This window comes from Ascaphus truei, chromosome 3 (assembly GCF_040206685.1).
Source record: "Ascaphus truei isolate aAscTru1 chromosome 3, aAscTru1.hap1, whole genome shotgun sequence".
Classification (NCBI taxonomy): Eukaryota; Metazoa; Chordata; class Amphibia; order Anura; family Ascaphidae; genus Ascaphus; species Ascaphus truei.
The window spans coordinates 187413392-187426044 of record NC_134485.1 but is presented as its reverse complement, the minus strand read 5'-3'; the positions used below and the strand labels follow the sequence as shown (position 1 = coordinate 187426044).

General features: G+C 43.8%; 1 protein-coding gene across 2 annotated transcripts in view; it reads right to left on the bottom strand.

Annotated features, from left to right (window-relative positions):
• The window catches only part of LOC142489292 (uncharacterized), an 88605-nt gene that overhangs the window by 3641 nt on the left and 72311 nt on the right, over positions 1-12653 (bottom strand). The gene's annotated exons all lie outside the window — the stretch shown is intronic.

Here is a 12653-nt window from a genome sequence, read left to right as displayed (position 1 = left end):
AATAATGACTCAATAGCAATCTTAACTATATGGTTCATGCTCCATATACTGCTGTAAAACATTTTAAAATGCATTGTACATCAGTTAACATTTTATATTTGTTACTTTTTCTTAATTAGTACAGCCGATCCTCACTTATCCAACGTATACCGCCATCGGATAACAGAACGTCGGATTGCGGGTCCATGTTAATCCGCGGCGGTGAGCATCGGATAATCGGCTCCGACATCGGATGATACGTCCAGCGGACTGCACTATGTGGCATATACCGAGGACCACCTGTATATATAGTTCATATAGCACGGTGATAATTAATATCGATTTTGGGGGGGATAATGGGACAGTTCAAGCTTATTTTAGAGAGTTCATATATTTGCAATTGGTTGTGCAATTCAGATATGTAATATAAATGTGTTTGGTATGTCATTGTGATGAATATCTAATGTTAGATCACTTACCAGCTTCTTCAGCCTCAGATCTGACGTGTCTATACGATTGGGCAGACCAACCATCAGGCAGGATGAAATCACTTCATCGTTAATTCATGTGGGATTAGTGAACTCTTGAGGTGGACCAGCTCCTGTCCTTCTTGCAGCCTTTGCATGGTCAGACAATTTCCTCTTTCTTTCTGCCTTCTTCAGCATATCTGTTGTTCTCACAGCATGGCGCAGAGCATGTTTTACCTCTAGGATATTCCTCTATATCCCATTTTTTTCAGAGATACTGGGAGGTAGCACAGTTCCCCAAAAAGCTTTGCATAATTGTCTACTCTGCCGTTTATGTAAACCACTGCATCCTGATACTACCTGGCTGCTCCGAGGAACCAGAAGATGCTACCGGACGCTTAAAACTTCTATTTATACTTAAATTGCACAGCTAGATTGTTTATGACGAAATGCACATGCATGTTAAAGAAAGCTAAAGCACATGTGCTCTACTACTTTTTTGGTGCATGGGTTTTATTAGATGTTAACACGCATATGAGACCTGCTGTAATTGGGTTGTGTACAACTATGGTTTAACGCATGTGTGCTTTAGTAAATGTTAGTGCTAACATGTTTAACGCACATACGTTCAAAAGCCTCTTCACATACTGCTAAACCAATGCTAATGAGCTAACTAACATACGTTGTTTTTGCATAAAATTAGCTTTAGGGATCTCCATTATGTTCTGGATTTTGATAACGAATTCTTAAGAGACCTGACTTAATGGAGTTTTGTGGATATAGCCCTTAATAGTTAGGAGTTAGCAAACGTTCATAGGAACAAGAGAGGAACACCAATGACTACCTGAGTTGATTCCTCAGGACCCGAAGCCTATGTCTACAATAGGATGAGTATCTTTAATGAACTAATTTCTTTTGTTTTTGTTTTGTTGCCTCTTGCATTTTGTGTGACCTATCTTAACTTACTTTGTTGTTAACAATATAAGTGCCCATATAATCTGTAAATTAAAGGGAGTGACACCTATCTGACTTGCTTAAATGCACAAACACATGGTACTTACAATCTGCACATAAGGGCCTGTGAGAGTGAATAGTTAAAACTCTCTGTGCTCTCAGGAAACTATACACTAGTGTTGAGTTTCCTGGGCTGCTTCAAATTAACTCCTGATTGAGTAGGGTTTAAAAAACAGGAAGTTCTTGTCAGTGTTCCTGCTCCAGGAAGCGTGGAGGGTCACAGAAGGATTATCTGTAACCGGCAGGACCCCCCCAAAAAACAGAAACAGCTCCAGGTCTTCAGGAACCCAGGCTTCCTGTTCAAGATGGGATCCACCTGGGAACAGCGGGGACGCAAAACCCTGCTCTACAGACAGACCTGTAAATCTAAAGTTTGCCTGGAGAAACCGGAGATGCCGAACCAGCACAGAAAGATAAGGACTTTTATACATATTTCCAGAGATTGTGTTATGTGTTTCAGACTGGTAACTGGTCTAGTTAGCCCGTCAGATATCTAGACCTGTCCGGTCTAGTTAGTCTCCCAAGGTGGAATAGGCTTTGTTTTTATGATTTGTGTTTGACTTAAAAGGATGGTGTATTTAATATTTTATGTTGGCTTGTGTTCTGAATAAACCCCTAGGGGTTGTTAAACACAAGTACTGCATGTGTATGTTCTCTGACCTCACCTACAAGCCAGACAATCACATATGGAGTTAGAAGTGGAATGCAGTGCCTCTGGAGGTAAGCAGATATAATACATGCAGAGGACACACAAATAAAAAGCCAGAAATCTAGGCAGAAGGACAAGGATCACTGCAGCTACAGACGATGACCCACAAGCGGTATGGATTCTGGTAGTAAAGAGAAAGAGAGAGACAGCTACAGACAGTGACCTACGCAAGGTACTGATTCTGGAAGTGACATCTGCCCTATCACATATGACTACCAGCTGTTACCGTAGCATATGCAGAAAAGTGTGTAAAGGTTGAAGGTACACAAAGCTATCAAGTTTATGGCGCCTCTTGTGGTCAGTGTAAGGAATACGCCTGATAAGGCCAGAATATTTTTTTTTAAAGGGGCAGGCAGCTGCCACAGCAACACAGACCCAGAATTCAGGTCCTCGTAAGCATGCCATAGGTGACCAGCAGATTGGAGACAAGCTGGCTAAAACAAAGATCAGATGACAACCCTGAGCACTTGTTTTGTTGAGCGTGTAATGACGCCAGTCACATGGAGCAGACATATTGCTATGTTCTGGAACACGGAGAGTAGATACAGCAGCAATAGGAGCAGTTGCAGCAACAACAGCAACAATTTACCCAGCCACTGCAACAGCAAGCAGAGTATTATAGGGCCAAGAAAGCCATGCCGGAGCAAAATAGATTATCCCCATCTAGAAAGGAGATTGATTCCATAATAATAAAGAAGAAAAACAAAGAGGTTCTTAACTTACAGTGGAAGTTGCAGACACGATTAAAGATGACCCTCCGACTTTAGGAAAGTGTGTGTCTGAGGGGAGCCGAGATGTTCTGCAGCAAGAGTGACTGTCGGATTCATCCCAGGAAGGGCGGAATCTCGAGAGGCTTCTAAGGAACAGGTGCTGGGCACGATCCACAGCACGGGTCCTGAGATAGCAGATTCCCAGTGCTGAAGCCCTGTATCCAGAAGCTGTCTGATTCTGACACAAAGAGCAAAAGGAAGGGAATGGGGAGTGTGTGCACCTCTTGTAGCCTCTAATACTCCAGTCTCAATGGTACATTGGAGTATCTACACATGAGAGGCTTTCTTGGTAGACCGAGTGACTTTATTTAATTTATTTTTAATAGTTATCACACATTTTCTTTTGTAATATATGTTTTAAGTATATGACATTAAAAGTTACATTTTAAATATAGGTAGTGTGCATTTAAGTGAATTTTCTTTGGAGTACAGTCCATTGTACCCCTCACCTTTTTCTGATTCTGACACAGCATCAGAAAGTGGAGGCGGCAAAGGAATATCCAGTGATTAAGGTGTGGATTGAAAAGGAGGCCGCAAAGGAAAAGGATAAGCTTGATGATTCCTTGAGCTGCGTCGAAGATGCACAAGCTCATGCACTGAAAACTGCCTGGCAGGACTGATCTTCTCTGTGAATGGTTAAATAAGGAGCAAGTAGCTATGGCCAAGGTACAGAGGTATCTGTCCACAGCGTTTGTGAAATGTGTATCTTTGCAGAAGACAAAGTGTCACTTGCAGAGCCAGCTGGAGGATATTGTGACTAATCTGGAGAGGTCAAACGCTGCTGATTCCAAGAACCAGAACCTCATCGATCAAGTCATTGCTGACTGGAAGCAGAACTATGAGGAGGCACAGGCTCCTAAGCTGTGCAGTCGCTAAGATGGAGGTCCATAGTCTAGAGCAGAGCTATGTCTGTTGAAGAATGCATATGAAGTGGTCCTGGGTATTCAGCTGACTGTAAAAAGAAAGAACAGAAAAGAGGAGAATTCTGGTTTATCTGAACAGATCAGTGAAGGAAATAGGAGCCTCTATGAAATAGAAAAGTTGAGGAAACAAGTGGAGCAAGAAAAGACAGAGCTTCTGCTAGTGCAAGAAAGGTCAGAGGACGCTTTGGAGCATGTAAAGAGCAAGTCACTATGTCTTCAGTTAGAACTTTCACGGATAAGAACGAACTCAGAGAAAGAAGGAAAGCATTCTGACACTTCAGAAATACTACAGAGCTCATGTACAAAGAAAGAAGCAAGAAAGCTATGTGCATAAATGCTCCGCAACTGTCATCATACAGACGGAATGAAAGTGTCGCCAGGTTAAATTCGCCTGCTTTCTTCAGGCCGTTTGGCGAATGCACCGACAAAGAAGGAAATATGGACACTTGAGGCAAAGTGTAATTGTGCTCCAGTCCAATGTGAGAAAGTGTCAGCAACAAAGAGACATAAAGAAAGCTGCTTCTGTGATTCAGTTCAGATATAGATCCTACGTCATAACCAATCAAGCTGTGCAATCCTATAATTGTAGCTGCAATGCCATGCAGTGCTACAGTCTGCCATCCGCAAAATACATAATAGGAAAGCCAAGTTGCGACTCAGAACTACAATACAAATCCAGTTATACTACCCATGTTGTCTGAAACAGTTTCCTTACCATGAAAGCATCCACCATAAAGATTCAGTCTGCCAATTACAAAAGAGATGTGCCATGGGGTTCAGTTAGAGTTGATTAGAACTCTGCTAAGGATACCGTACTGGAGCCCAATAATGCTGAATCAGACAGATGATCAGAACCACAAGACGCATAGGAAAACTGGTCGCCAAGCGAATAAAAGAAGAGTTAGAGAAATGGAAAGATGAGCTGGTGCAAGAAGTCTTCTGCAGGTTTGAGGAAGCTAAGCCCATCATGGAAAAGCAAACATTTGAAGAACTCGTGACAGTCTCACCGAGTTAACTGTACAAAAATCCAGAGCGGAACAAGAATGGGCAAGGCGTGCCAAACTAGAGAAAATACTTGGAGACACTGGCTTCCTGTTCTCAAAGGAATCTACCTGGGAACCGTGGGGATGCAAAAACCTCGCACTACAGACAAGCTTGTAAATCTGTAGTTTGCTTGGAGAAACCAGAAACGCTGGACAAGCACACAAAGACTTTAATATATATTTCCAGAGATTGTATTATGTGTTTTAGGCTACACGCACCGGCTCGCCCACCTTGTGTCCTGGCGACGCATGCACGGCACTTCACCGCTATCTGCGGTCTGTAGGAAGCCGTTTTTAGGTGCGGGGGCATGGCCAAAACGGGTCGGGTGGGTGGGGCCATGATGGGGGGTGGCGTGGCCATGATGCACATTTTCTGATCCGTGTCTGTGTGTCTGTGTGTCTGTCAGTGTGTGTGTGTCCAGCATTGAGGGCTGAGCATGGTTGAGGAAGGATCCACCCCCCTGCCGGCGATCTCCCCTCCTCATTAGCTCCGTGCCACGTGACGTGTCGCCGCTCGGGATCACAATCCTATTGTAGCCCCTGCTGGCTGACGTATCACAGCATGAAGTGAGTCTGGCAGTGAGGAGGGACTGGGGCCGACTAGGAAGGAAGTAAGGAGCTGGTGAGTGGCGTGCATGCAGTTGTGCGCGCCGCCGGTTGCAGCGGAACCCAAGCCTTAGACTGATAACTGGCCTAGCTAGCCAGTCAGGTAGCTAGGGTTCACCTGGCCTGGTCCAGTCTAGTAAGTCTCCCAAGGTGGAGTAGGCTTTGTTTTTATGATTTGTGTTTAGCTTAAAGGAACGGTGTCCCTAATATTTTATGTTGGTTTGTTTTCTGAATAAAATCCCGAGGAATATTTAAAAACAAGTACAGCATGTGTATTGTGATGTCCCCACCACGTTGCAGTCTCTTTTATCCAGATCAAAGGCAGGGAAATGTAGTGTTGATGCACAGGAGGGTTTATTTGCCAGGTACAAAGCAAGAACAGGGTTAACTTATAAGATAAAAACAGAAACAAAAACCTAACTCTTTTTCAGAGTTCTGACTAATACAGCTTAGTCTCTAACTACCAGTGGGAAAAACTAAGTTCTTTTCCCACTTTAGACACTGTACCTGCAGCTTCCCTTTGCAGTCTCTCACAGGGCTGCCTGTGTGTGTGCCTTCAGATCGGCACAGCAGCAGCACAGGAAGCTGTCTGTGCTGCCTTTTAACCTTGAAGCTCATTAATTAGGGCTCAGGTGAGAGTGAAGGGAACACACCCTGGAAGGTGCTGGGTCCTATGTACCTCCCCTCAAACACCTTTTGCTTCAATATATCACATATCCCCCCCCCCCCCATTGCTCAATCGTTATCGGGTGAGCACTTGAAAATAGGGAGGTGTATACTCGGGACAATGCGTCAGTATTTCCATGTTTGGAGCCTGGCCTGTGTTCAACTGTGAACTGGAACCCCTGGAGACTCAAAAACCAGCGAGTTACCCGAGCATTCTTTTCCTTATTTTGTTGCATGTACTTTAAGGGTGCATGGTCGGTTATTAGGGTAAATTTTCTCCCTCATAAATAATATTTTAGAGTCTCTAACGCCCATTTGATGGCCAAGCCCTCTTTCTCAACTACGGCATATCTCTTCTCATGGAAAGTTAGCTTTCGGCTGATATATATGATGGGGTGTTCCTCCGTTCCGACTCTTTGTGACAGGACCGCTCCTATCCCTACATCGGAAGCGTCACACTGAACCTGAAAGTCCCTGGTGAAGTCTGGGGTGATCAGGACGGGATGAGCACATTAGGCGTCATTTAAGCTTTGGAAAGCTTTCTCCGCCTGGTCAGACCACTTCACCATGACTGAACTCTTCCCTTTCGTTAGGTCAGAGAGAGGGGTTTCGAGGGTGGCAAAGTCTGGTATAAAGCGACGGTAGTAACCGGCCAGGCCGAGGAAGGCTTTAACCTGTTTCTTAGTTACTGGTCTCGGCCACTCCCTAATTGTCTTCAGCTTTGCCACCTGTGGTTTCACAAGCCCTCTACCAACCGTATACCCTAAGTACTTGGTCTCTTCTAAACCGATAGCACACTTAGCAGGGTTTGCCGTCAGACCCGCTTCCTCCAGGGAGTCTAAAACTGCCTGTACTTTTTCCAGGTGAGAGTCCCAGTCATTACTGTGAATGATCACATCATCCAGGTAGCTCGCGGCATAGTCTGTATGGGACTTCAACACCCGGTCCATCAATCTCTGAAAGGTTAATAAACATACAAATTAATTGTCCCAGGCGCTGTGAATAAAGTCCAATGAACCCAAATACCGTGAACCAATTAGGCAGTCTTTAGTACAGGCTTCCTATGTCAGATAAATGATCTTGATAGTTGTTGTACAGGCAGGGGTGTTGTCTATTATGATGTGCTGATGTCTCTGAAATCACAGAAAAAAACAGCAGGGCACGCCAATAGCGTGGTATGTTTTATCAATTACCCCCCTACCTAGAACACTGAAATCCTACTTACAGGATAAGGGCTCTCAAGGTACAGTGGAGAGAATCTGTGCCTCACGTCTCTGCTCCTCAGAACGTCTCACGGATCCCACGTGGTCTGGTCTGAAGGAGCCCCTCACTCAGCGATGTTAGTGGTAGGGATGATATACTCCAACGCTCCCACAGATGAATGCGTGGGGGGGGGGGTTTGAGACGGGGAAGATATGGAACAAACTAGTGTGATAACGTACAGGGTTTTTAATGACATACAACAGCGTTAAAATCACACTTACAATGTTTGAAGTTTTCAAGCACAGCTCACATTGCCGTCCGCAACCTGTGTAGCTCCTAATGCTGCCAAGGGGAAGGTCGCCGCGCGCTGCACTTGATTCCGGAAATCAGAGTGACGTCAGCAGTGGGGCAGACCGGAACTCTCCTCACACCAGGAACTACGGGTGCCCGGGCACTCAATTCACTAGGCTCCTCCTCCCAGGGAGGAATTTCAGGGTTCTAGGTAGGGGGGTAATTGATAAAACATACCACGCTATTGGCGTGCCCTGCTGTTTTTTTCTGTGATTTCAGAGACATCAGCACATCATAATAGACAACACCCCTGCCTGTCCAACAACTATCAAGATCATTTATCTGACATAGGAAGCCTGTACTAAAGACTGCCTAATTGGTTCACGGTATTTGGGTTCATTGGACTTTATTCACAGCGCCTGGGACAATTAATTTGTATGTTTATTTGTTTTATACAGATTTGGAATAGTCTGTTGATTTTTGTTCCATAGGCTGCTTTAATTTTTGATTAATTTTGATCACTTTATGGTTAATCACCTTATTTTGATATCATTGTTATCACTATATCACATTGTTATCTGTAGGTCAGCGCTTCTTAGAGGGCTTATAATTGTTTGTTTGCTAATCTCTGAAAGGTTGCTGGAGCCCCATGTAGACCGAAGGGTAGGACCTTATATTGGTATAGCCCGCCTGGTGTGGAAAATGCCGTTTTTTCTTTAGCAGCCTGTGTTAGAGGTACCTGCCAATACCCCTTAGTCAGATCAAGGGTAGTTAAGTATCGGGCATCCCCTACCCTGTCTATCAGTTTGTCTACCCGTGGCATAGGGTATGTATCAAATTTGGAGACTGCATTTAGTTTCCTAAAATTATTACAGAACCTGATCGAGCCATCCGGTTTCGGAAACAACACGATAGGGCTCGACCAGTTACTGAATGACTCCTCGATTACGTCGAGGTCCAACATTTTCTGTACCTCCTCTTTAACGGCCTGTCACCTAGCCTCAGGTAGTCTATAGGGTTTAAGATGTATGACCTTCCCAGGTTCTGTATGGATGTTATGCTCAATAACCGAGGTTCTCCCGGGTACAGGGGAGAAAACTCGTGCATTGCGCACAAGAAACTCCTTTACCTCCTGTTTCTTAGGGCCAGACAAGGTGTCAGCAACTTTCACTTCAGGAACAGAAGGTTCCCTAGATGGTACAGTCCGAACTACAGTAAAAACCGCTTCCCTCTCTTTCCAGGGCTTTAAGAGATTCACATGATACAACTGTACTGGCTTCCTCCTCCCGGGCTGACTAACTCTATAATTGACCTCTCCTACTCTTTCTAGGACTTCGTAGGGTCCCCGCCAGGTGGCCAAAAATTTACATTCTACTGTAGGTACCAGCACTAACACCTTATCTCCCGGCCCAAACACCCTAAGTCTGGCATTCCGGTTATAAGAGTTCTGCTGTGACCTCTGGGCTTGCTGCATGTGTTGTCGCACAATCGGCAACACTGCTGCAATGCGATCCTGCATCTGGGAAATATGCTCGATTATGCTACGGTGGGGTGTTGACTCTGTTTCCCAGGTCTCTTTGAGCATATCCAGTATACCTCGTGGGTGTCTCCCATACAACAACTCAAAAGGGGAGTAACCTGTAGATGCCTGAGGGACTTCTCTTACGGCAAACAATAAATACGGCAAGAGAAAATCCCAGTTTTTACCATCTCGGTCTATGGCCTTCTGTAACATATGTTTAAGAGTCTTGACAGCGCCATCTGCTGTACTAACAACGCAGTACTTTCCGTTTGTAACTTTGTAATCTGTTGTAAGCTCTCATTATGGGATGTTGACATCTCCTGCAAACCCCGCAACAGAATAGCAGCATTTTCTGTTTGCTTATACATGGCTATGGGCCAGGTCCATTACCTGACCTCTAAAGGGCTTTGGCACCACTAACTGCTCTAACCTATCAGGGTCATCTCTTTCTACCCTATACACCAAGTCATTGTTGTAGATAAAGTAGGGTGGTGATGGCGTAACCTCAGGATTAACTGGTACCCCATTTATGCTCACTACTGTGGCTTTGGCGTTTACTAGCATCAAATCGTCTAGTTGGGCAGAGGCAAACTTTACGGGAGCAACCTGTAAATCATGAAAATCTAGTTCTGGAGTGTCCTCAACCTCAGGTCCTTCACCTGCCATAACCTCTAACACAGAACCAAGGTATACTGGATCAGGAACCTCAGACCTCAAGGGCACATCCTGAACACAATCAGACTTCCTTTTCCCACAGTTCCCAAAACCATGGGAAATCCTGACCCACTAGTACCTCATACATCAGATTCGGCACTACTCCGACCTGATGATGTACTGGGCCGATGGGGTTTTCTATGTACACTCGTGCAGCCGGGTAAGTGCGATCATCCCCATGGATACAGGTTACTTGTAAGGAGACCCCTGGTAGAAACCCAGACTGGACTAGATGTGCAGCGACCAACGTAACTGTACTACCAGTGTCGAGCATTGCACTTACAGGTATCCCATCTATTTTGACTTCACACATCCTATTCCACTCTAAATGACCTTTCTCTATCACAGTCTGTTTAACGGCAGGAACCCCGCCCAAAAAATTGCTTGTACTGGAGCGAGGATAGAAACGCCTCCATTTCACTGCCTTGTGGACTGCCCGTATTAAACTCCACCAATTGTGATGTCCACACCACGTTGCAGTCTCTTTTATCCAGATCAAAGGCAGGGAAACGTAGTGTTGATTCACAGGAGGGTTTATTTGCCAGGTACAAAGCAGGAACAGGGTTAACTTATAAGATAAAAACAGAAACAAAAACCTAACTCTTTTTCTGACTAATACAGCTTAGTCCCTAACTACCAGTGGGAAAAACTAAGTTCTTTCCCCACTTTAGACACTGTACCTGCAGCTTCCCTTTGCAGTCTCTAACAGGGCTGCCTGTGTGTGTGCCTTCAGACCAGCACAGCAGCAGCACAGGAAGCTGTCTGTGCTGCCTTTTAACTTTGAAGCTCATTAATTAGGGCTCAGGTGAGAGTGAAGGGAACACACCCTGGAAAGTGCTGGGTTCTATGTACCTCCCCTCAAACACCTTTTGCTTCAATATATCACAGTATGTTCTCTGACATCACTTACAAGCCAGTCTGTCATAGGGCCGAAGAATTGATTTTTTAAACTGCACACATGTTTTTATAGGTAGATTTCATATTTATATTGTTGCTGCTTTGCCATGATGCTATTTATTTTAATTCTCAGCTAGTGTAATGGTCAGAAAGTCAAGTTCTTATGGATAAAATTACTAAGTGTACATTCATTTTTTTGCCGGCTCTGGCACTTCGGGGGGTAAAAGAAACGCTTTTACAAGATACCTTTGTGCAATAGGGGCCAGCAATGCATTGAGAGCAGTCATTCCTGGAACTCAAAGGTTTAGTATCTCACTGATGAATAATGATTAAAGAAAACTTCTAGACAGCAGTGATGCCCCCGGTTTTGTTTTTCTTTTTCTTCAGTTTGCCTAACTGAGCTCTCAAATCATGCTCCCAGTTCATAAGATATGTACTTACAATGTCCCTGCACTTTTGAGATATGACAAATGATGCTTGCACTTGACCCTAGAGCCATTAAAGTAGCTCCTCCCCCCTGAACAATCATACCCTTAAATAAAACACACAGCAAGATCTGGGGGTTCAAACGATCAAAGCTTTTATTAAATAAAATTATTAAATTACCAATATACAGTTAACTACTAATACCACTGACAGAGTGCCAACGGTGCTTAATCACCTACCGGCGGTCATGCGGCCCCTCACTCATAGCTCAGGGGTCCGTTCTTGGCCGGCGAGCTGCTAAAATGTGCACAAAGCACCCTCACTTACTGGCTATCATAGCTATGTCCCATCTTATAGTTGCAGAACGTTTGGAGACATTGGAGGTTCATATCTCCAGACCAGAGAAGTCCTGTTCTAGGGTAACCTCCAGATTAATTATAATGCTGTCACGTTGCTTCCCAGTGCTGGGAAAATATCACCTCCATTCAACTGAATGGGATTAAAAATTTTGATAGCACAGGGAACCGACATCACAACCTATTATATAAGGACTTAAGGCCCATATTAACTAAGAAGTACTATGCCATATGATACCTTCTGACACTGGAAGACAAATTATGACCTACTCAAGAGAATGAGCCATATGGTGTCTCCCATCACTGGAAGGTGTGTTATGCCATAGCACTATTTATTAAATGTTGCCTCAAATGCTTTGAGGGGGAATACAGTTTTTTGAGTGGGTTTTAGGCAGTGCTTGACATGCTTTAAAACATGTAGCAGTAGTATGTTTATGTGCAAAAGTGTCCAATTCATTTGAAGAAGGTGCCTCATTTTGGACACCATTTTAAAAAAAAATTCTACAGAAAAAAGAACATTATTTTTAAAACAGATCCCCCCTTTAACAAAGAATTTTAAAAAGCATAGCCTATCCCAAAAAGAGCAGGCCAAAATCAGCACTGGGCAAAATTAAATATTAAAATACTTATTTATTTAATTTGAACAAACCCCGAAGAAGGCCCCTCTGGAGACCAAAATGTCAGGGTTCTGTTTTTTCGATATGTGTGTTTAATAAATTAGTATTTTAATATTTAATTTTGCCATTGCAGATTTTGGGTTGCTCTTTTTGGGACAGGCTACGCTTATTCCATAATTCTTTTGACCATAGATGGACTTTCCATAGGATATTTAGACTAACAGAAATTGAAGATTAGATTTAAAAATAAACAAAGTAGGGTTTCTTTGTACCACCTCCTCTCAGGATACGTTGACCACTGGCATTATTTGATTGTGAAGACTGTGTTTTGTGTATTCTATGTGTTTTGTGTTGAAGGGGCCTGCAGCATATTGACATACATTTCAGGGGTAGAGTTGAACCATCACAATTACATTTTAATCACTCTTTTAGTTATTTGTTCCAAGTAAA